Source organism: Giraffa tippelskirchi, chromosome 11, assembly GCF_054371585.1.
Source record: "Giraffa tippelskirchi isolate mGirTip1 chromosome 11, T2T-mGirTip1v1.2.pri, whole genome shotgun sequence".
NCBI classification, from domain to species: Eukaryota; Metazoa; Chordata; class Mammalia; order Artiodactyla; family Giraffidae; genus Giraffa; species Giraffa tippelskirchi.
The window spans coordinates 22,810,873-22,836,298 of NC_137285.1; the positions used below are offsets into that span (position 1 = coordinate 22,810,873).

At 41.9% G+C, this 25,426-nt stretch overlaps 1 pseudogene across 1 annotated transcript in view; it reads left to right on the forward strand.

Annotated features, from left to right (window-relative positions):
* LOC145525195 (transmembrane protein 132B pseudogene) overlaps positions 1-18,297 on the forward strand; it is a 37,417-nt pseudogene extending 19,120 nt beyond the window's left edge. The window contains exons 2-3 of the transcript XR_014068089.1: positions 16,608-16,832; positions 17,401-18,297. The product of XR_014068089.1 is annotated as a transmembrane protein 132B pseudogene (transcript). The remainder of the gene's footprint in view (positions 1-16,607; positions 16,833-17,400) is intronic.
* Positions 18,298-25,426: the final 7,129 nt, after the last annotated feature.

Genomic DNA, 25,426 nt, shown 5'->3' on the forward strand with positions numbered 1-25,426 from the left:
TTAGATTCAGTGCTTTCTGAAAGAAGTTTTTTTAAAGCTGAGTGATTCTGTTTTATTTTTTATTTTTTGTCTACACCACGAGGCATGTCGTATCTTAGTTCTCTGAGCAGGGATTGAACCTGTACCCCTTGAATTAGAAACTCGGAGTCTAAACCACTGTACCACCAAGGAAGTCGCTGAGTTGCTTTTCTATAAGCAAGAGGCAGGGGACTTGGAGGGGCCTTTGTACTGAGGGGGTTGTGGAGAGACCTACTAATTTCCACGGGTGGCACTTAAAAAGTTCTCCAGGTCTAGGGATGAAATGCTAAAATGAAAACATTTTACAAATAAAGTAAGTGCTAAACTTTGCATGGAGTCATCGTCTGGGACCTAGGATGCTCTGAAATTTGGATAAAAGATAATTTTTGGATGATATCTGTTTTAGAAAGAGTAAAGCCTTATTGAAAGTGTTTTGAGTGGACTTTTTTCTTTAGAAAACAACTAAAAAAGTCTTGGTTTTCCCCTGGGAGCAGCCCATCAAACAGAATCAAAAAACATTCCTTGCTGTCTAATGGAGGTTTTGGAGGTTGGAGAAGGGTGTCAGGGAGCCCTGCTGTGAAGATGGTCTGTCTGCCCCAAATTAAGGTGAGCAGCTGACCCTTGTTAGAGATCTGAGATGAAAGCCAGTGTCTGTGTACATCTCCCAGGCCCCTATGGGAGATTTGGGGAAATATAATGAAACGTAGTATCTGCCAACTCAGAAAACCTCTCCCAAAAACAGAAGAAGGGAAAAATTATTATCAAATAAGTATTAACCCAGAATGCTTGCACATCACAGGCACATTGCTAATATCTTGCAAAGACAGAAAGCCATTTCACCATTATACAGAGCTAAGCAGGTACCACCCCTCTTGTATATGTTCTCAAGATAAACAATAACTAGTTCAGGAAGTAAAAGGATTCAACAGCACTGTTTGTCAGAGGGACTTCATCCTAAACTCTCCTGTTAATTAGGATCCTTGCTTGTGCTTGCAAATTGCTTTTATCTAAGGAGAAGGAAATTTCTCACAGCACAGGGAGCTCAGCTTGGTGCTCTGTGATGACCTAGAGAGGTAGGAGGGGATGTGGGAGGGAAATTCAAGAGGGAGGAGATGTATGTATACATATAGTTGATTCACATTGTTGCACAGCAGATACTAACACAACATTATAAACAATTATACTCCAATAAAAAATTTTTTTTAAGAAAAATTAATTTTTCATATTTTTAAGATGGAAGGTAGGTTTGCAACCTGGAGGCAAGTGTCAGTGGAAGTTACGATTACCTTCCCACAGAAATTGGGAGATAGAGGTGTTATCCTGCTATAAACATGGAAAAAAAGAAGACATCCCTGAGTTGCAGACAAACGCTTATTTAGTTTTGAAAAGATTCACATACACTTCAAAGGAGGCAGAGAAAGTAATTACAAGTTTTCTGGAGTCAATTCTGTAAGAAAAAGAGACTTTTTTTGTACCAGGAAAAAAAAAATCAGAGTTAATTTTTCTTACTAAGAATGTGTTTTCTCATAAGGATCCCCAATTAGTTTAACTAATTACTATTTATTTTGTATATGTGTAGTTTTAGGGGAATGACTGTGAGACCTGGGACATAGCCAGGCAGGAGGAGAGCCCAGAGGGCTCAAGCTTCCTTGGTTCAAGTCACTGGCAAAGCTGACAGTTCTGTCTTCTCCTTGGGCATTCCTGCTCAGGTATTAAACTAAATTTGTTAAGAACAGTGGTTTTTCATTCAGATACTATGTGTTCAAATCCTCATTCTGTCTCTATAGTTCTGTACCCTGGACCAATTGGAATTTTTTTTCTCTGTACCTCATTTGTTGCATTATAAGAATAAGAATACTTTGCAAAATTACTGTGAGGGCTATGTGGCTATTGTTGATTGGAAAAAAAAAAGCGCAACCTAAAACTTGAGAATTATGTTTTATTCATCAAACTGAGGACTTAAACCCGAGACACAGCCTCTAAGATAGGTATGAGGGAATGCTCTGAAGAGGTAATGGAGGAGCCATCATATATAGGAGTTTTTGTTTTTTAATTTAACTAAATTTATTTATTTTTAAATTAGAGTATAATTGCTTTACAATGTTGTGTTAGTTTCTACTGTGCAATGAAATGAATCAGTTATATGTATACATATATTCCCTCCCTCTTGACTCTTCCCCCATCCCCACCTCCCACCCCTGTAGGTCATCACAGAGCACCCAGCGGAGCTCCCTGTGCTATACAGCAGCTTCCCATCACCAAAAAATATCTACAAACAATAAATGCTACATATAATGTGGAGAAAAGGGAACCCTCTTGCACTGTTGCTGGGAACGTAAATTGATAACAGCCACTATGGGAAACAGTATGGAGATTCCTTAAAAAAAAAAATAAAAAAACATGATTTTTGTAGCAAAGACCAGGTAGTTGGAATGTCAAAAGATTGTTCTTGTTGTTTAGTCACTCAGTCATGTCTGACTCTTTTGTGACCTCATGGACTGTAGCCCGCCAGGCTCTTCTGTCCACGGGATTTCCCAGGCAAGAATATTGGAGTGGGTTGCAATTTCTTTCTCCATGGGATCTTCCTGACCCAGGGATCAAACCTGCATCTCCTGCATTTGCAGGCATATTTACCATTGAGCCACCTGGGAAGCAATTCTAGACTTGTCCAAATGCTGCAAAAACACCTCTCTTCCTCCACTCTATACTTTTACATAGTGAGTCCTTTAATACTTTCAGACCCCCTCTCAGGGCAAAAGAGTCTGTTCCATGAGTTTTAAAACTGGCAAAGAAGGGTTGGTTTGGTGCTTACAAGTGGTGTGCAGAGGCTGGTCTAAGAAAGTTTTGAGACATCTACTGCCGAAGCATTCTCTGGTACTTTGATAAGACTGAGGAAGAGCTACCTTTAGTTAAAAGTATTCATCTTTGCTTTCTTGTCTAGTACCTTTGAGCTTCTGTGTATGAAGCAAACCTCATAAGATAGCCATTAGAAAAAACCTATTAATCAGCTGTTAGAAAAATCTGTTATTCACTGGGGAAGCCCATCAAAAGATTTCTGTTTATTAAAAAGAAGCAGATATCTCAAGTTAATAAATACAGCACTTTTCTCTCGATGGGAAGATACAAGACTGGACTCACTGAAACCATTCCCTTGTTATGAACCTTAACCATCTAGGCCCAGTATCCTGCTTTTCTCCATCCTGAATCCCCTCAGAGTCACTTTTGGGGGTGGCTGCAGTGGTTGAGGGCTTAGCAGCTGGCCACTTGTTTGTCTCCATCCTAAATCTCCTAAGGGTGCACCATCTGGGTTTACAATAGTGGCTTGATGGCTGCAGTGGCCTCTGTTTACTGATGTGACTGGCAACATTTTTCCTCCACAGTATATATTAAGTTCTAGGAATCATGCCCAATTCATAATAAGCACTCCATATAGGGTAGCAATTATTACCCCTACTCTTACTACAGGGTTTACTTGAATATAAGGCAAAACAAAAAAAGATGTAGGTTCTCCCTAAGTGTCAAACTCTAGGCATTCATTTTGCAAAACTCTGTAAAGATGTGAAATATCTCATTCTCAGGAAAATTGATTAGTAAAGGGTTTTTATGTAGTTTGCATAGCTTCATATAGCTCTATGCATTTTTGGCATATGTGTGAGAAGCAACATCTGATTCAGGAGCTTTTCTGCATAGCTCTACATTTCTCATGCTGAGAGCAGGCTCATAAGGAGGGATTATAATGTAAGACCAGGTGTCCCTTAGTTGAGGAAGGTCAATACAGTGGAAGACTCTGCAAAAGGAATCACACCGATTAAATTCTTGCTTCTCTTCTAAATGGAAAAGAAAGCAATGGATATTTTTTATGAGACCCAGAGATGCAAGATACTTTCCTCTGAAGAGTCTCTTGCTGCTGCTATTGCTCTAGAGTAATACAGTGGCAAGATCTCCGAGGAAAGCGATATTCAAAGACAGCTTTTGCTAGGTAATATTTGCAGATCATCTCACATGTGTTCACAAAGCCAGATGACATAAACAATTCACTTTCCCTATCGAATTTCACGTGGCCTTCAGTTCTTCCAACATTAGATGCCCTACGTTTGTTTCTCCTTGTCCTTGGGACTCAGAGAACCCTGCAGGTGTCACTTAGATCAATGACAGACTGCTGACTATGACATTTGTTCTATGCGTCTATTGCCCCCTCTTCCATTCTCCCCTATCCCCCCGCCCACACACAGGCAATGGTTGATGTGATATAAATAGGACTCATTTCTATATCAAAAGGTCATATTTGCCCCTTTGGATGCAAGTTCTATCTGATTTCCTCTGGGAGCTGTGTTTGTGAATAAAATGCAGATTGTTGTTGTTTTTCAGTCACTAAGTCATGTCCTACTCTTAGCAACCTCATGGACTGCAGCATGCCAGATTTTCCTGTCCTTTACTATCTCCTAGAGTTTGATAAAACTCATGTCCATCAAGTCGATGATGCCATCGAACCATCTCATCCTCTGTCACCCCGTTCTCCTGCCCTCAATCTTTCCCAGTATCAGCTCTTTTCCAATGAGTCAGCTCTTCGCACCAGTTGGCCAAAATATTGGAGCTTCTTCGGCTTCAACATCACTCCCGCCAGTGAATATTCAGGGTTGATTTCCTTTGGGATTGACTGGTTTGATCTCTTTGCTGTCCAAGACACTCTCAAGAGTCTTCTCCAGCACCACAATTGGAAAGCGCTTGGCCTTCCTTATGGCCCAACTTATACATCTTATCAAGGCTTCCCTGATAGCTCAGTTGGTAAAGAATCCGCCTACAATGCAGGAGACCCCAGATTGATTCCTGGGTTGGGAAGAGCCCCTGGAGAAGGGATAGGCTACCCATTACAGTATTCTTGGGCTTCCACTGTGGCCCAGTTGGTAAAGAATCTGCCTGCAATGTGGGAGACCTGGGTTCTATCCGTGGGTTGGGGAGATCCCCCGGAGAAAAGAAAAGCTACCCACTCCAGTATTCTGGCCTGGAGAATTCTATGGACTGTATAGTCCATGGGGTCGCAAAGAGTTGCACACTACTGAGTGACTTTCACTTTTCACTCACTTACATCCATACATGACTACTGGAAAAACCATAGCTTTGACTATGCAGATATGAAAAGACTTTTACAATTGCTTCTCTGTTTACTTGGAGTACTTTTTCTCCAGAACTTCCCTTGACTGGGACTATGTTATCATTCATATCAGACACAGATATTATTGGAGACTTGCTGCATGACTATGTTTATATGCTCCAACATACACACACATGTTCTTATTTTCTTAAAAAAAACCACTTATCCCAATCACATTTCTCAAAAAAATCATATGCTTCCAGTCATTTTACTCTCATCCTTCTTGCTGGTGATGGGTATAAGAATGGAAATACAGGAATCAGTACAATGAGAGACGATGCTTCTGGAGAAGACTTATTGAATTTACGAAGAGACACAAAGGCACCCCTTTCTCTGGTTGGATGTATTATATCATGTATGATTCCTGGAACTGCTGCAGCACAAGGACCAAGTTGACTTGAAGAGGATGGAATGAAGGATTTTCAATAAGGAGCCTGGAGGAATGGCTGTTAGGCTCAGCTTTGTCAGCATCATAGGCTTTTAAGAAAACAAAAGATGGTCATTCTTTCCATTTTTAGCTCTTACTGAAAATCCTGCTAAGATTATCCTTTTTACAAACCTGAACATAATAATAAGGTTTTAAACCCCTCAGACCTGCTCTAAAAAACAATTAATGGCTCTGTCAGTGTGACCTTTTTAATGTGGTATAATTCACATGGCCGGTTATTTTGGAAATAGCCAAGGGAATGGATGAAGTGGGCAAGCTCAAGGGAGGTATGAACAGTTATCAAAATGCCTCTCTCTGCTCCCTCCTAACAGTCTTGTGAGGCTAAATGGGTGGACCAGGATGCTTTGTCTGTTGGATGCTCCTGGACGGTGACATCCACAAAAGCAGGATGACACACAGCCCATGCTTCCCCAAACATTTTGTCTTTATTGATGTGCTTTTACTAAGAAGGAGACTGAGTTGCTTTTCAGTAACCTTTCTTAAGAATTTATATTATATATACTGACTCACTGGAAAAGACCCTAATGCTGGGAAAGATTGAAGGCAGGAGGAGAAGGGGATGACAGAGGATGAGATGGTTGGATGGCATCACTGACTCAATGGACATGAGGTTGAGTAAACTCTGGGAGTTGGTGATGGACAGGGAGACCTGGTGTGCTGCAGTCCATGGGGTCGCAAAGAGTCGGACACAGCTCAGCAACTAAACTGAACTGATAATATGTATATAATATATCATATATTTTATCTGTATTATAATATATGTACTTAAAACAAACAGTAAATAAATATATTCTATAGCAGCTATTTATGTTCTTAATATAATTTTCTAACTATAACATATTGCATCTATATATTATCTATATGTGTATCTGTATATAATATGCATAGGGCTTCCCTTGTGACTCAGCTGGTAAAGAATCTGCCTGCAATGCAGGAGACCTGGGTTCTATCCCTGGGTCGGGAAGATCCCCTAGAAAAGGGAAAGGCTACCCACTCCAGTATTCTGGCCTGGAGAATTCCATGGACTATATAGTCCATGGGGTCACAAAGAGTCAGACATGACTGAGCAATTTTCACTTTCACTCGCATAATATGTATAACATTAAAACAAACAAGTATATATATATTTTCTTTTTATTTTAAAGGTCTGGAGATTACTATCTAAATACCAAATACATTAAAGGATTTACTTATGGTTTGTGGAATATTCCATTGGAAAATAAACAATTTAACACTTCAGAAGTTGACATGAGTTCTTTTGCTTTAGGGGAATCCTGCAAATTATTTTTAAAAGTTTAACTATCACCTCTTGTGAACCAAAATGAGCCAGGATTAGCACACCACTGCTTAGAAACCAACCTGGATTACTTAACACATTTTATGAATCTAGGAAATTGTATGTTCAGAGTGTTTGACTGCATTTTTAAGAAATTTTCTTGGCCTTGCCACATAGCGTGTGGGTTCTTAGTTCCCTGACCGAGGATCGAACCTTCAGCCCTTGCATTGGATGGTCAGAGTCTTAACCACTGGGGAAGGACTGCTAGGGAAGTCCTTGATTACATGTTTTTGAATAGTAGTGTTATTAGGTATCTTTTAGTATGATTGCAAATGTTTTGTGTTTTCTCTTAACTAGATGTTCTTTTGCTGTTTTTATCTAAAAAAATACTGTAATCTTCATATTACTTTAGTGAATCCGAGTCTCAAAGTAGATATTGGAGTAAATAACTGGAAAATAAAGGGAATGGGGCATCCCAGTATCTGGTCTTAGGAGAGCAAACAAAAGCGTAGGACTCACAGATGGGTTCTTTGGGGTTAGACGCCTTCCTTAGACCATAGCCAGGTCTTGGTCAAATAGTCACACTGAATACCTAGGAGTAGCGCTGAAATAGGAGAGGAAGATACAGGAAGAAAACATTTGAATAGACCACCTGTCCTTTGTATTTTCTCATGGGTGTTCTTATATCTGCACTATTCTATCTTCTGACAATTATTTTCTTCTGTATCTTTTGTTAAAACTTGTGATTCAGTAAACATTTGTGAAGTGCCCCCTAGGTGCTAGGCAATGCTTGATGTACCTTGGATACACCAGTGACCAAAAGAGACAGAATCTCTAGTCTAGTGAATATTCTGAACCTTATTATAAGCCTGTTAAAAGTTTTGAGAGTTTTAGAGAGATTTGGAATAGTGGTTCATGACAATGGGGAGCTCTGTGAACAGCCCAAATCTGACGTTGTCTCTGAAAGTATTTGGCTATCTGGATCTAGCCGTGTCATGTTGTTGGGCCTCCATTTCTGTTTTTGAAAAATGAAGTTGAGGGACCCATTTTTGCTTGTGATTCTGGGGAGAATGTTTCTTGCATCTGGCATCTTTTTCATGGCAAGTATAATTGTTCATGTGTCTCCTCCATCCATGTACCTTTGTGCTATTTCCTGAGGGCCTGAAAAGTCATAAAATGGGGTGTCTGTTCAACAGGAAGATGTGAAGTAAAACGAGGCCTTACTTATTTCATTCTTAACTGCTGATTAGACAGCTCTCAGAAGGCTGAAGACAAAGGCCATAGTGAAAATGTTATCCATCGCTTTCATTCTGCAAAATTACAGTTTCAAGGAGTTAAAAATACCTACACTCCTTTTTTCAAAGCCTTTGTTGAGCACTTAGCCTAGTAGAATTTCAATCTGTCAAAAAATTCTACTGTGTCAATTTGTTAAAGGATCCTGTTTATGGTTGGCATAAAACTATTTTAGTTCCATATGGTCAACACTTACAAACTGTCAGAAATGGCCTAAGCATAAAATTTGAATGAATCTGAGATTTGATTTATGAAGGACTGGGAACATCTGGTAAGGAATACACATGTACACAGAAATATACACATGCACACACACACACGCACACAAATATACACACACATCCATACACATACACAGATAAACACAGAAATATACATATGTATACACATACATATAAACACAAGCAGACACATACACACAAGTAAACACAAATATACACATACACACTTGCATACACACACACAGAAATATATACCTACATATATATACACATGCACACACACACAAATACACACACACACACACGTATATGCACATATATACACACACAAAGAGGCTAAAGAGATTATGTACTTCCATTAAGTGACACTTACAGTTTTGTGAGTTATGATTGATTAGGATAATGCACTTTTTCTGTAGTGTATTTATCATCATTTGTCACTAACTAGTGCATGAAAACATGTTAGATATGTCTTCTCCAATTGTCTTGACATCTTATAAATCAGAGCCCTTGTAGTTTCATGAACCTTCCTTGTTGTGGATTTCTGCTCCTGTCTTTGTTTTTTTCTCTGCTGACACATCTCGAGACACCCTCCCCCATCGCCCTTCCAAAGGCTGTGATTCCACTTTTGTGAACAGGAGGGAGATGAAGAGCAGAGTGGACACAACTGTGACCTTCACCCAGCAGTTAGAGGTCACCGTCTGGGAGCCCAGACTCCTCCTGCAGGTTGAGATCTTAGACACGGAGCTGAGCCAGATCAGAGGATGGAGGGGTCCGGGGTCCTCGGACAAAAGGAGAGGAACCAGAGAGAGGATGGTGGGCCCATCCTCTGTGCCCCAGGACTTTTGGTAAAGGTAGGACCCAGGCCTCAAGGTAGCAGGATCCATAGGGGGTGACTGCCTGAGCTTGGGCTTCTGATGTCTCTGATGTGCCACCCATTTGTGGGGAGAGAAGCCAGAAGGTAGTGATGGGGGCATGTACTCAAAAGCTAGGCTTTGTCAACCACTAGCAACTTGACTTGAGAATATTATTTAACTCCTCTGGGTTCATTTCTTGGATTCCCAGGTGGCGCTAGTGGTAAAGAACCCTCCTGCCAATGCAGGAGACATGAGACATGGGTTCAATCCCTGGGTCGGGAAGGTCCCCTGGAGGAGGACATGGCCACCCACTCCAATATTCTTGCCTGGAGAATCCCATGGATAAGGGAGTCTGGAGGGCTACGGGCCATAGGTTTGCACAGAGTCAGACAGAATTAGTGCAAGCATTAGGGACAGCTTCTTACGTCCATTCACTCATGCTCTGTTGACCCACTGGTGCTTTCTTCTATCGTTTTGCTTTTACTACTTATTGAAGTCAACACACGTGTGTTGGACTTGCTGGAGGTGGTGTAACCATGAAGAGGGAGGTGCTGGAAATGACCTGCTGAGCAGTCATCCTGATTCTGCCACTTAGAGCTCAGTGACCCGAGACAAGAACTTAACCCTTCTATTCTTCACTTTCTCATATGCTATTGGGAATGATAGTACTGCTCCATATTGCTGTTCCAATGATTCTATTAGTAAATGTATATATATACACGGTATATATATATATAGTGCATATCTGTGTTGCATCTGGAGGAGGGCATGGCAACCCACTCCAGTATTCTTGCCTGGAGAATCCCATGGATAGAGGAGCCTGGAGGGCTACAGTCTATGGGGTCTCACAGAGTCAGACACGACTGAAGCGATTTAGCATGCTCGCATGCACATGATGCATATAATGCATATAAATATAAAATATTCATATTGTAGATATATAGTGAATGACATAGACAATCTATGAAACATACATACAAATTATATATCACAACTATATAAGATACATATATAATGCATATAAATATCAATTGCTTGTGTATTATATAAATAGAAAATGCACATGAAATTCACAATAATCTATTAAACATACATAAAAATTATATATATAATCACCAAACATATTACTATATAGTATATCACCTATCTACAATATACATTATCTATTATATCAGTATATATCATTCAGTTCAGTTCAGTTCAGTCACTCAGTCGTGTCCGACTCTTTGTGACCCCATGAATTGCAGCACGCCAGCCCTCTCTGTCCATCACCAACTCCCGGAGTCTACCCAAACCCATGTTCATCGAGTCGGTGATGCCATCCAACCATCTCATCCTCTGTCGTCCCCTTCTCCTCCCGCCCCCAATCCTACCTAGCATTAGGGTCTTTTCCAATGAGTCAACCCTTCGAATGAGGTGGTCAAAGTATTGGAGTTTCAGCTTCAACATCAGACCTTCCAATGAACACCCAAGATTGATCTCTTTTAGGATGGATTGATTGGATCTCCTTGCAGTCCAAGGGACTCTCAAGAGTCTTCTCCAACACCACAGTTAAAAAGCATCAATTCTTCGGCGCTCATTACTATACATATATACTACACATGCATACTACATATACATTTGACCCTTGAACATCACAGGTTTGGACTATGCAGTTCCACTAGTATGTGGATTTTTTTTTTAATATGTTTGAAGGTTTTTTTGAGATTTGTGACAATTTGAAAAAACTTGCAGACAAACCATGTAGTCTAGAAATACTGAGAAAATTAGGGAAAAGATATGTCATGAATGGATAAAATCTATATGGATACTAGTCTATTCTTGAAGTGAAAGAGAAAGTTGCTCAGTTGTATCCAACTCTGTGTGACCCCATGGACCGTAGCCCGCCAGGCTCCTCTGTCCATGGAATTCTCCAGTCCAGAACACTGGAGTGGGTTGCCATTCCCTTCTCCAGGGGATCTTCCTGACTCAGGGATCGAACCCATGTCTACTGCATTGGCAGGTGAATTCTTTACCACTAATGCCAACAGTACTGTAAAAGCCTGTAATGCAGGAGACGCAAGTGACATGAGTTCGGTCCCTGGGTTGGGAAGATCCCCTGGAGAAGGGAATGGCAACCCATTCCAGTATTCTTGCCTGGAGAATCCCATGGACAGAGGAGCCTGGTGGACTACAGTCCGTGGAATCACAAAGAGTTAGACATAACAGCATGCATGCGCACACTGTAAATATATTTTTTGTTACTTCTGATCTCCTTTTTTTTTTTTTTTCTCTCAGCTGTGCTGTATAGAATGTGGGATCTTTGTTCCCAGACCAGGGATTGAACCTACACCCCCTGCAGTGGAAGCTCAGAGTCTTAACCACTGGACCGCTAGGCAAATCCCCTCTATGATTTTCTTAATAAAATTGTTTCTCAATTTTTTCCCTCTATCTTACTTAATTGGAAGAATATGGTATATAATATATATACAAAATACGTGTTCATCAACTACTGTCAGTAAGACTTTTTGTCTAGAGTAGGCTAGTTGGTAGCTATGTTTTCAAGGTGTCGGAAGCTATACTCGGAGTTTTGACCGCACAGGGGTCAGTGCCCCTAACCCTCTGGTTGTTAAGGTTCAACTGCATATGTATGTATAGTACATAACACAGTGGTCAGTGCAGTCTGGTGATATAAATGCATAAGGGTTCAAATAGAGTAAGTACATTTCTCACTCTCATATCCATCCCTGGTGGGTACCTGTGCTTGACAGTTGACTCTTGTTCATTTAGTGGTTTAGGGACCCAGAATTTATCTGTTGGCTACTGGATGGGAAAATTGAGTATGGAGAGGAATGTGTACCTTTTTTAAACCTTGTCCTGGGAATGGCTTTTCTTTTCTCCTCCAATTCTATTGGTGAGAATAGTCCTGTGGCCATGCCTGGATGGAGAGGTGTCTGTGAAAGGTTGACTCCCAACTAGAAAGCTTGTCTGCAGTAACCAGAGTTTGTGAATTGTGGGGAAACCTACAATCTCTGCTGCCTTTTTTCTATTAATAACAGTATTGCAAATTCTAAGGGGGCTTCCCCGGTGAGTCAGTGGTAAAGAGTCCACCTGCAATGTAGGAGATGCAGGAGATGCGGGTTCGATCCCTGGGTCAGGAAGATCCCCTGGAGTAGAAAATGACAACCCACTGCAGTATTCCTGCCTGGGAAATCCCAGGGACAGAGGAGCCTGGTGGGCTACAGTTCATGGAGTCCCAAAGAGTCAGATGTGACTGAGCAGCTGAGCAGGCATGCATTGCAAATTGGGAAGTTCTATGGGCTCTGTTTCCCCAACCTGCTGGCTTGCATTGAATCAGTAGAGGGGAAAAATGTCCCCTGAGGTCATGACCAAAGATATGTGGAGCCACGAACCTCCCAAACACCTCAGAGCACTGTCGTTTGGTTTCTGTCCAGACTATGGTCTTTTTAATCAATCATTATTTATTCCGCAGACAGAAGCCAGAAGCACACCTGCACCGACACAAGGAAACACAGCAGTTTCCCTTGCAGCTGAGTATCAGGGTGGACCAGCGGGAAAGAATTTCCCGGTTTGGGGGAAGAATAACATCTAACACAAATTCTAGGATAATGTGTCATCGCTGCCGGAAAACAGGAGGGAGTGAGTGGTCAATACTATTTAGGCTTGTTATCCAGGTGCTTCCTTTGGAAAGTGTATTCATGGGTTTATTTTATCCAAAAACTATCAAGAAACAAGGTAGCCCAGGACTTCCCTGGTGGTCCACTGGTTAAGAATCCACCTGCCAATGCAGGAAACATGGGTTCAATCCCTGCTCCCGGACGAGTCTGTGACGCAGAGCAGCTAAATCTCTTAGCCACAACCAGAGAAGCCACCTTAATGAGAAGCAACACACACCACAACTAGAGAGTAGCCTCCGCTTGCTGGAACTAGAGAAAGCTGGAGGGCAGCAATGAAGACCCAGCGCAGCCAAACTAAGAAAGAAACAGGGCAGCCCAGATTAGAGCAGTGTGCTTGCAGCTGCTTGATTGTGGCGGGAAGGCAAACATTTTCACCTTCCCTTCTGGGTTATTCTGGCTGCCCCAAGAATTAAATGGATACGAGACAGAGAAAATAAAATTTGAATTTCACGCAGATGGGAGTTCATAGAAATACGAGGCTCAAAGTGAAAAAGTGAAAGTTGCTCAGTCGTGTCCGACTATTTGCAACCCCATGGACTATACAGACCGTGGAATTCTCCAAACCAGAATACTGGAGTGGGTAGTCTATCCTTTCTCCAGTGGATCTTCCAGACCCAGGAATCAAACTGGGGTCACCTGCATTGCAGGCAGATTCTTTACCAACTGAGCTATGGAGGAAGCCCAAAGAAGTAACCAAAGCAGGCAGTGTTCATACCTTTTAGACAGAGAAACAATGCATTTGTGAAAAATTGACAAGACAAATTTGAGCTTGGGCTGGTAAATTAGTGAAAATGTTACAAGTTTTGTTTATACAGCCTTCTGGATCCTGAATTCCTCCTCTTCAGTGATAGGGATATGTTTCTACCTTCTGGTAAAGGGAGGGTACCTTTCATACAGGAGATTTATTTCCTGCTTTCAAGGAGACAGAAGAAAGGGTAAGAGCACCCTTCTTGCACCAGCTGTTTCTCAAGTAACTTTAATTCAGAATAATCAGTAAGCCACCTTGGCACATTTTGGAATAGCCTGCCATAAGCCCCCTCCGTAACACTGTCACAGAACAAATTACGGTGACATGAATTTGCTTTTATCATCTCTCTTTTCCATTATGGGTGTTGCAGAGTCTATAAAGAGACATATAGCATTAACACCCTGAGGGGGAGAAAAAGAAGAAGGAAACTTTCCCAAATACCACCACAAATAAGTGCTTTTTGTTGTTATTGCTTTGCCTTGACTTTCGAAATAGTTATCAGCTCCGAGAATCAAGCGTTTTGGAGGCAATGAATTCCCCAGCATGGGAGCATCCTGAGAGAGCTGATAACTGCCTGCGGCTGAGTATCTGATTTTTTGAGGCAGAAGACAGGCTGAAAGGAGAAGATAAAGCACCCGTCCTGTTGCATAAACAAAAAGTGAATTAGAGAGAAGAGCGTTTATGTTCATGGAATCTAACAGCCTCTTAAGTGGACGCTGTTATTGGAGAAGACAGAGCTTCCTGCGAATGGCCGCTCTGCTCATCTCACTGCTGGGCAGATGTACGGATTGAAAAAGATAGATGAGAACCGAGTTCTGCTAGGTGAGGGAGAGTTGTCCAGGCTGTGGGTTCTAATGGGGGTCCCGATGCCCTCTGAGAGACAGAGGGCAACTGGAAAAAGCCCCCGGGTAAGAAATATGGTCTATATAGGAAATAATAACAATGATGTAGCCAGGAATATTCCCCCCAAGAGATGATGACATGTTACAGGCTGTTTGTGACATCATGATTTATAATAAATAGATATATTTTTAAACTTTTTTAATTTAATTTTTTTATTTATCTATTTATTTTTGGCTGTGCTGGGCCTTTATTGTCACATGCAGACTTTCTCTAATTGCGGTGAGTGGGGGCTACTCTTTTTTTGTGAAGGGCAGGCTCTAGGCACCTGGGCTCAGTAGTTGTGGCACGCAGGCTTGGTTACTCCACAGCAAATGGGATATTCTTGGACCAGGGATCAAATCGGTGTCCCCTGCATTGGCAGGCAGATTCTTAACCAATGGACCACCAGAGAAGTTCATAAATAGATATTTTACTCATCATCCATTCTTCTGTCTCCCATCTCCCTAAACCCTTAGAATTTAAGCTATAAAATGCATGGGAGCATCTTTTGTTGTAATCTTTTGTGTTTTGTCACCAGTTCAGAGCCATAGAGGTGACATGGGGGGTTTGTCATTACTAACAAGCCCCTTTCCTCCTCCGCAAGTGGTTCCCTAAGGTCCAGAGAATCATTCTTTCTCTGTGTCCTGCAGAGCCTATGCTGAACCCTGTGAAATTCCCTCCTAGCATCCTTAATAACCATCACTCTGAAATTCTATTGAGTGCTGCATGCCGTCATCAGACCAAACACATGGCATATGCTATTTCCCTAATGCTATTAAATTCAAAATCCACGTGAGAGGTAGGCACTGCCTGATTTTACATAAGGATCTGGTGCTCAAGTCCTTTGTCTGAGTCAGAGTGGACCTGGTCAAGGAACTGGGTTTGTTTCATTCTGGAGCTCAAACTAGTGGTTCCCAAGGTTTATTTCACACTGGAATCAACAGGGACTCTTTAAAATCAATGGATTCCCAGGACTTCCCTGGTTATCCAGTGGTTAAAACTCTGTGCTTCCAATGCAGGGGGCACGGGTTTGATCCCTGGTCACGTAACTAGATCCCACATGCCACATGGTGCAGCCAATAAATAAAATAAAGTTACTTTAAGATGTATGGATTCTTGGCTCCAACCTTGAGACATCCTAACTGAAGTGCCATGAGCTGAAACGGCAGTGGGATGTTGGGCCTCCCACCAAGCGATTCTGATACGTAACAAAACTCGGGGACCATGGACTCATCCTTTTCATCCTGTAATGGCCTGTCTAGGGCTGTATCTTTCACTTGAGCAAAACCAAACTGAAGGCCAGAGACAGTGTCTTTATCTTCTATATCCTGGACAGGAAACAGTAATTCTGGCACAAAATAGCACCATCGTAGTGCCTAATGGCTGAAGAGATTGGTGAAGAAATCAGTGATGGGCATCTCTGACCAGGAGAGGAGCCCTGCCCTGCCATTTTACTCTGTAGAGTCCCACCATCACTAGAAAATTGAAGATATTTATTATGTTCATTTTGATTTTGTTTGATTCTGAAGACCACCAAGAAAGTGAAGACGTGGAGGAGGAGGAGAAAGGGAGGGGGTGCCTGTAACAATGAGAGCCCTGGTGCAAGTCTGTAACTGACCAGGACCCTATGGGGCCTTCCTGGGACAGCCCCTTCCCCCATGTCTCCGTCTACCTCTTGTTTGTGGAAAAGCTGCAGTCTCCCAAGTCTCCACTGACTTACAAAAGCCAGGCTCAAGAATTAATGATTGAAGGGATGTGGCCATGTAGTGACAAAAATTGGATTTGCGCCAGGAGAACTGGTAAGAACTCAAACATTAAATCGGCTGTATGGCAATCACAGAATCTCTAGTTCCTCCCTGAAGAACCTAGATAACAGATGCACATTTCCTGGTTTTTTTACAGATGCTAAAACCCCATCAAATGAAAGAAGTTAACTACTTGATAACCATGAGCTCATAGCCCTTGATTATAAAGGGCTCCTCTTCCATTTACTTCTGTAGGTATTTTACCTTTTTCATTCCTTTTTTCTCATTAGTGTTGTGAGGAGCAGAAACTAGGGTTTCTACAGGTCCTGTCGCCTCTCTCTGACTCCATCCTGGCTGAGAAGACAGTGACCATCCTAGATGACCACTTCACTATCATGGACCTGGGTGTGCAGCTGGTGGCCAGCTTGTCTCTTTCCCTGCAGTCTCACAGATTGGACAAAAGAGCCATCATCTCAACAACAGCTGCACAGGAGATTCTTCGAGCACCACAGCAGGTAAGATTCCAGAATGCTTTTGTCCTTGCACAGTTGTGACCGCTTCTCAAAGGAGAGCAATAGGGCTGGGGCTCATAGCTGGGAGTAGTGATTCTTGAAACTTCTTCCTGCTTCTTATCCTGTCTCTGAGAGACGTACTCAGTAAGTTGAATAAATTTCCCTCTTATAAGCTTTTACACACTGGCCACGTGTCCCAACTATCAGATTGTGGCAGGTTTTCTGTGGGAAAGGGGCTTCCCAGGTGGCTCTCGTGGGAAAGGACCTGCCTGCTAATGCAAGAGACATAAGAGACGCGGGTTCGATCCTTGGGTCAGGAAGATCCCCTGGAGGAGAGCATGGTGACCCACTCCAGTATTCCTGCCTGGAGAATCCCATGGACAGAGAAGCCTGGCAGGCTCTGGTTCATGGGGTCACAAAGATTCAGACATGATTGAAGGAAATTAGGATGCATGCACTTATCCATGGGAAGAAGACTGCCTCAGACCACAACTAAAGATCACATGTCTTCCCTTTTCTAAAATAAGTAATGACTGATACTTGAAAATTCTATTTCCTCTACTTAAGCCAGTGTGGCTAACAGGCACCAAGTATCTGTTGACTTGTATTAATTATGGACAACTTGAAACCTCTGCTCCATCGTTAATCTTGTAGCAAATCCATTTCAGTTATACCAAGGTCATTGAGTCTTTCAAGCATACCTGTCTGCATAATACATCTCTTCTCAGCTGCTTCAGAGGAGCTTGTCTTCCTAATAAAGGATGCTTGAGGTGATATTATCTCCAGGAGTAGCCTGATGGGCTGCACCCAGAAGTGATTCAGAGGTATCCTGTGATCTTTTAAACCATTTTTGGGAGATTAAAAGACAAATTCTGCTCTCAGACATTCAGTTAGTTCATGTACATCTGACTGCATCCATCAGAGTATACGCATTTGTTCCTCGCACTCATGGGGTTACACACATTATTTATACCAGGATAATGAATGGAGTTGTATGAAATGGATATACAGACACAGAAGATTCACCGTGAGCGAGCAAGGCAACATCCCCCATTCCCACGACTGGGTCTGGCTGGGGAATGACGTGGAGCTTCTAGAGAACCCGGTGGACGTGACCCTCCCGTCGGAGGAGCGCACCACCATGATTGACAGGGGGCTGCAGTTCGAGGAGAGGCACTTCCTTCTGAACGGCGGCTCCCAGAAGACTTTCCATAGTCAGCTGCTCAGACCTTCTGACTGTGTCTATGAGAAAGACATGAAAAACGACCCTCTGAGTTCCACAGGCCCCAAGAGGAAGAGGGTCAAGTTTACTTCCTACACCACCATCCTCCCGGAGGACGGCGGCCCCTACACCAACTCCATCCTGTTTGACAGTGATGACAACATCCAGTGGGTCTGCCCAGATATGGGGCTGGGAGAGTCCCAGGGCTTCAGAGACTACATGGAGAGACTGCAGGACCAGATGTGAACTCCTTTCTCATATTTGTATTCACTTTTATGCCATCTGTGTGTGTTTTTGTTTGTTTTGTGTGCGTTTTTGTTTGTTTCGTTTTGTGGGTTTTGTTTTCATTTAATTAATAATGCTTTCTGTTTTTTGAATGGTGGAGCTGTGAGTCTGATCAGCAATAGGGGATGATTTAACAGAGCTTCATTTGTGGTGGTCTGGTGGGATCCCTTTCTAAGTAGGTATCAGAGAGAGCAAAGCAGCTGGGTTTGGAAGCCAAAATGTGCCCCTAGATCAACTCCAAGGGATCCTGGGAACCTCATAGGATGTTTTTGCACACTTCTTGGGACCAGCTCAGTGCTAACCCAATAAACCTAGAATTTGTGGATGTTACTCACTATCTCTGGGGAAATAGCCTCTTGGTTTAGAAAGGATTTGAGCGCTGATATTTCTTTTGTAAGTCCTTGGTAAAGTTCAGTGATCATCACTTGTTTGTGGCCTGAGAGTAGACATATGTAAAAGACAACAGGAACTTGACTACCGGTGACTCTGTGGTAAAGAATCCGCCTGCCAATGCAGGGGACACGGGTTTGATTCTTGGTCTGGGAAAATCCCGCATGCCGCAGAGCAACTAAGCTTGTGCATCCCAACTGTTGAGTCTGTGCTCTAGGGCCTGGGAACTGCAGCTTGTGAGCCCACATGCAGCAACTATTAAACCTCGTGCCCTAGAGCCTATGCTCTGTGACAAGAGATGTCACTGTAATGAGAAGCCCATGCACCGTAGCTACAGAGTAGCCCCCACTTGCAGCAACTAGAGAAAAGCCCTCGCAGCAACGAAGACCCAGCCCAGCCAAAAATAAATTAACAAATAAATGAGTTTTTAAAAAGATAACAGAGTGTAGCCACAGCTCTTATTAACAATGAGCTCTTATTAACAATGACTTCTGCTCTTTTTTAAAAATATTTTTACTGAAGTATAGTTGATTTACAGTATCGTGTTAGTTTCACATGTACAGCAAAATGGTTCAGTTGTACACATTATATCTATTCTTTTTCATATTCTTTTCCATTGTAGGTTATTAGAAGATATTGGATATAGTTCTCTGTGCTATACAGTAGGTCTTTGTTGTTTATCAGTTTTATATATAGTAGTGTGTATCTGTTAATCCTAAATTTTTAATTTATTCCCCTCTCCTTTCCCCTTTGGTTACCATGTTTGTTTTCTATGTCTGTGAGTATATTTTTGTTTTGTAAATAAGTCCATTCATATCATTTTTTTTAGATTCCACATATAAATAATGTCATATGATGTTTGTCTTTGTCTAACTTATGTCACTTAATATGATAAGCTCTAGGTCCATCCATGTTGCTGCAAGTGGCATTATTTCATTCTTTTTTATGGCTGAGTAGTATTCCATTGTGTATATGAACCACAACTTTATCCATTCATCTGTTGATGAACATTTATATTGCTTCCATGTCTTGGCTATTGTAAACAGTGCTACAGTGAACATTGGAGTGCATGTACTTTTCTGAATTTTTGTTTTCTCAGGATATATGCCCAAGAGTGGGATTGCTGGACCTTATGGTAGCTCTATTTTTAGTTTTTAAAGGAAACTGCATACTGTTCTTCATGATGGCTGCACCAATTTACATTCCTACCAACAGTGTAGGAGGGTTCTCTTTTTTCTCCACACCCTCTCCAGCATTCATTATTTGTAGACTTTTTGATTGATGGCCATTCTGACCGGCATGAGGTGATACTTCATCGTAGTAAGCTCTGCTCTTGCTTTGATTCCCATATGCAAAGGGCTGGGACTGAGGTCTGGTTGGATGCCAGGGATGTACATTGTACAACACTGAGAGTAGTGTGTGTGTGTGTGTGTGTGTGTGTGTGCGCGCTTGGTTGCTCAGTTGTGTGTAGCTCTTTGAGACCCCTTGAACTGTAGCCCATCAGGCTCCTCTGTCTGTGGAATTTTTCAGGCAAGAATACCGGAGTGGGTTGCCATTTCTTCCTCCAGGATATCTTCCCAGCCCAGGGATTGAGCCCAAGTGTCTTGCATCACCTACATTGGCAGGTGCATCCTTTACCACTGTGCCATCTGGGAAGCCCTACTGAGAGTGGAGACCTCATTAAATTTTGTGCCCTCGGCTCCTCATGCAGCCCCACCAGTCTCTGCGCTGCATGTGCATCAAAAGCTACTTTCTCTGGTTTCTGGATTCTTTTAGAAACATGAATAGAGGGAAGAAGTCAGCCTTTTCCTCACAGTCTGTTTGACTGGCCTGTAAGTTTGATTCTCTGGGATTTGTGATGTCATGTCATTTACTGGAAATCCATGTTGGATGCTGGTTTTCTCCACTTTCATCACTTTATTTTTCAGGGGTGGTACCTAAACTCTCCTCCCTACTTTTTCTTTCCTTTGTGTGCTAAGTCACTTCAGCCATGTCCGACACTTTGGGACCCTATGAACTATATCCCTCCAGACTCCTCTGTCCATGGGATTCTCCAGGCAAGAATACTGGTATGGGTTGCCATTTTCTTCTCCAGGGGATCTTCCTGACCCAGGAATTGAACCCTCATCTCCTGCATTGGCAAGCGAGTTCTTTACCCCTAGTGCCACCCGGGAAACCTTTGTCTTTCCTAGTTTTCCTTAATGGAATATCTTATATCTGAATTGGACAAAAGGTTTTATTAAATAAATGAGTATCAATAAAACAGTGCTATTTAACAAATAAGTTTTACATGCAGCCTTTCTTTACTGCTTGAATTTTTGAGGAAATGTTGAGAACCATAAACACAATTGTCTTTTTTCCCTCTGGCGGCATGAATTTCAGGGGAAACAAATGAAGTTCATTTCTGAGGGTCAAATTTCTCAAACTACTTTTAGCTCTATTTATGGAAGCATTGTGCGGGCATCATTTTTTTTTATATCCAATCTGAAATCTAAAAATAGGATTGATGTGCACAGAAAGAAAATTGCCTAGGAAACAGCCTCAGAGGAGGCTTGCCATTTGCCTGAGCAAAAGTAAGAAAGAAATAAATAGAATGATATTTCCAATCTAAGGGTATGTACAACATTTAGCTTGATGATGACCAGTAAAATATTCACAGTTATTTTCCTGTGAGACAAAACATTCACAAGATGCACACAGAGTGAGGTCCATACACACAAGCACACACAAATACACACACACAGACACACACATCATACAAGGAAATGACTAATCCAAGGTGCTGTTATTAGGAAAAACAGGAGACTGCAGACTAGTGGCAGAGAAGAAAGAAACTGCATCTGGCACTAATCTTAGATAACCTATGAAATGCTACCGGATGAACTACAGGAATGCTGTGAAGCAAAGCAAGAATTTGAGAGTAGGCAGATTTAACACAATTTTTATTTATTGAGATGGAATCTGCTGAGGGGACTTCACTGGTCCAGTGGCTAAGATTCCACACTCCCAATGCAGGGGGCCTGGGTTCGATCCCTAGTCAGGGAACTAGATCCTGCATGCCGCAACTACGACCCAGTGCAGCCAAGAAAAAAGGGTCTGCTGAAATAGATATTGAGCTAGAATGGTTCACCATAGTCTCTGTGGAGCCCTTTCATCACTAAGAAATAAAGATTTAGGGGCTTCCCTGATGGATCAGTGGTAAAGAATCCTCCTGCCAATGCAGGAGAAATGGGTTTGATCTCTGATCCAGGAAGATCCCACATACCATGGAGCCACTAAGCCCGTGCGCCACACCTAGTGCAGCCCTGGAGCCGCAACTACTGAACCTGTGCCGTGTAACTACTGGAGCCCGCTTGACTAGAGCTTGTGCTCCGCAACAGGAGAAGCCACCACAATGAGAGGCCCGTGCACCGCAACTAGAGAGTGGCCCCTGCTCCTCACAGCTGGAGAAAGCCCTCTCACAGCAACAGAGAGCCAACACAGCCAGAAATAAATAATTATTTTTAAAAAGAAACATTTTTGAGGTCATAGTAAAAACTTTTAGTTTCTTATTCTTGATCTAACAGATAATTTGTTCAAAATAATAGTAGCAACAATGTATTCGGTTATATATGCTTAAATATAAGTAAACAGAATGACAGTCATGATCATGGAACGGGAGAGAGGGATTAAGATTTTTAAGCTTTTTAATTTTTAAGCTGCATCCGTAATGTCTTATTTATTGAAAAAAAAGGTAGAACTTAAGCAAAAATGCAAAACATCCTGTATTTCTATGGTGTGTACATTGGCCTCATTATTGTTCTATAATTTTAAACTATTTTATGATACAAATTTTAATATGAAAGATGGAGTTTAGGACAGCACATAGTATACCATGATGACTCCAAAAAGGTTAACTATTATTATTTTGACACTGCCTTTCAGTTGCAACTCTCTTATCTTTTTATTGAAGTATAGTTGATTTATAATTTGTGTTAGTTTCAGGCATTCACCAAAGTGATTCAGTTATAAATACATTCTTTTTCAGATTCTTTTCCCTTATAGGTTATTACAAAATATTGAATCTAGTTCCCTGTGCTATCCATAGGTCCGTGCTGATTATCTACTTTATATATGGAGGTGGTGGTGTTTAGTTGCTAAGTCGTGTCCAACTCTTTGTGACCCCATGGACTGTAGCCTGCCAAGCTCTTCTGCCCATGGGATTTCCCAGGCAAGAATCCTGGAGTGGGTTGCCGTTTCCTTCTCCAGGGGATATCCTTGAGCCAGGGATTGACCCATATTTCCTGCATTACAGGTAGTCTTCTGTATTGTAAGCAGATTCTTTACTGACTGAGTCGCTGGGGAAGCCTACTTTATATATAGTAGTCTGAATGTGTTAATCCTAGCCTCCTAATTTATCCTTCCCCCACTTTGCTATTTGGTTTCCATAAAACGTCTTTCAATGTCTGTGAGTCTATTTCTGTTTTGTGTATAGGTTCATTTGTATCATATTTTAGATGTCATATACAAGTGATATCATATGATATTTGTCCTTCCGTATTGACTTACTTCACATATGTATGATAATCTCTAACTCCATCCATCTTGTAGCAAATGGCATCATTTCATTCTTTTTGTGGCTGAGTGATACTTCCCTGTATATATGTACCATATCTTCCTTATCCATTCTTCTGCTGATGGACACGTGGGTTGCTTCCATGTCTTGGCTATTGTAAATAGTGCTGCTATGAACACTGGGATGCATATAACTTTTTGAATTAGAGTTTTCTCTGGATATTTGCCTGTGAGTAGGATTCTTGAGTCATATGATAGTTTTATTTTTAGTTTTTAAGGAGCCTCCATACTGTTTTCCACAGTGGCTGCACCAATTTACATTCCCACCAACAGTATAGGAGACAACCTTCTTTCTTATCTCAACAATGGTCCTCCCTTCTGCCTTTGCTCTCTTATTAGGAGTATTGCTTATCCTGTGTGAGTCAGTTTATGGAACCTTTTGTCCTGCCTGTGCTCATAACTAGCTCACATAACCTCAAGAGAAGAACTTGCATATCTGATGACCAAATCTAAGAAATGGAAGTTAAAGGAGCAGCAGTTGGAAGGAAGGTCCTGCAATAGTCATCAGAGGCAACTCCATGACTCCAAGTGGCCAATGACCCAGGGATTCACAACAAGGCACGACCATCCTCTTCTAATCATTGACCGAGGGTGAAAACATCCAAACCAGCTTCCCCTAAGTTTTCCCTACACTCTTCTTGTGTGTCTGTGTATGTATGTGTGCGTGTGTATATGAAAGAGAGAGAGACAGAGAGAGAGAGAGAACAGGGTGAAAGTCACATCCTGAGGGTGTTATAATTAGGTTGGAAAAGTGAGGCTGGTAAAGCTTGATTTAAAAAAAAAATGAAGCCAGGTGATCCAAATCATTTGATGTAAAAATAAAAGATACTGCAGCAGTGAGAACATTAGACTCAGCTCTTCCTATAAGAACCTCTAAGACATTACCCTGAATATGTGAGCATGTTGACCTAGAGGGAAAAAAAAAACAACACTTCATTTACCCTTGATTTTTTTTCTGTTAAGGAAGAGAAGGAAATTTATATTATCTTTAAAAGCCACTACCTTTCATCTCTAGTGCACTTGGCCCCATGAGAAAGTAAGGAGCATTTTATGTTATTGGAGGACTCACTAGTGACTGTCTAAACTCACTCTGGAAATGACAGCTGTAATATACATGCATCATGAGCTAGTCCAAATGTGGGTGTTTCATGGGGGGCCTCAACCATCCATACCTGGACCCAAATTAAAGTTCATCCCGAAGTCCTAGATCTTTTGCAGCATCTGTCTTAACCAATCATTCTCACAATTATAGAGAAGGGTATTTACTATAAAATATCTAGAAAGTGCATGCACGTATAAAAGTGAAAATGGTCATAAATCGTCATTAAAAATAACAACAAAGATTATTTGAAGAGGTGGCTAGTGCTTGTAGGAAGAGCTCTTGTATTAGCCAGGGGATAATTCCGTGAACCTCCATGGTGACCAGAGGAGAGGTGGCCCCACTTTGTAGAGAGAAGTGCTTGCTATTTCAACATAATTATTCACATGAGGCCTGCCGCTTCTCCAAGTTACTTTCAGTGTTCTCTCCATTTGTATACTTGACATTTGACCCAGGCATAAATGGGAACTCATTTCTAAAATAGAAGCATCTAAATTCAATTACAGGATGAGTCATAGCCAGCTAGGCATCCCCCTTTGGACATGGAGACTTTACAGAGGTTGTGGGGGGGTGGTGGAGATCAAGGAGACTTATGTTGGGGATGAGGAAGCAAGGGGTATCACCTTAGCGATGAAGAACCAAGTGAAAGTAGCCTGCAGATGACAGCGGTTCCTATGGCAACAGGGCTTGGCTTGGTGGAAGAAGCAAACCAACAATGAAACCATGGGGGCATCCGTGGTCTCTCAGTGGTAAAGAATCTGCCTGTCAATGCAGGAGATACAGGTTCAGTCCCTGGTCTTGACTGAAAAGATCCCACATGCCTTGGAGAAACTAAGGCTATTCACCACAACTACTGAGCCTGTGCTCTAGAGCCCAGGAATCGCACCTACTGAGCCCATGTGCCGCAAATACTGCAGCCAGCCCACACACCTAAAGCCGGTGCTCAGCAACAAGAGAGGAAACCACAGTGAGAAGCCTGAGCACCAC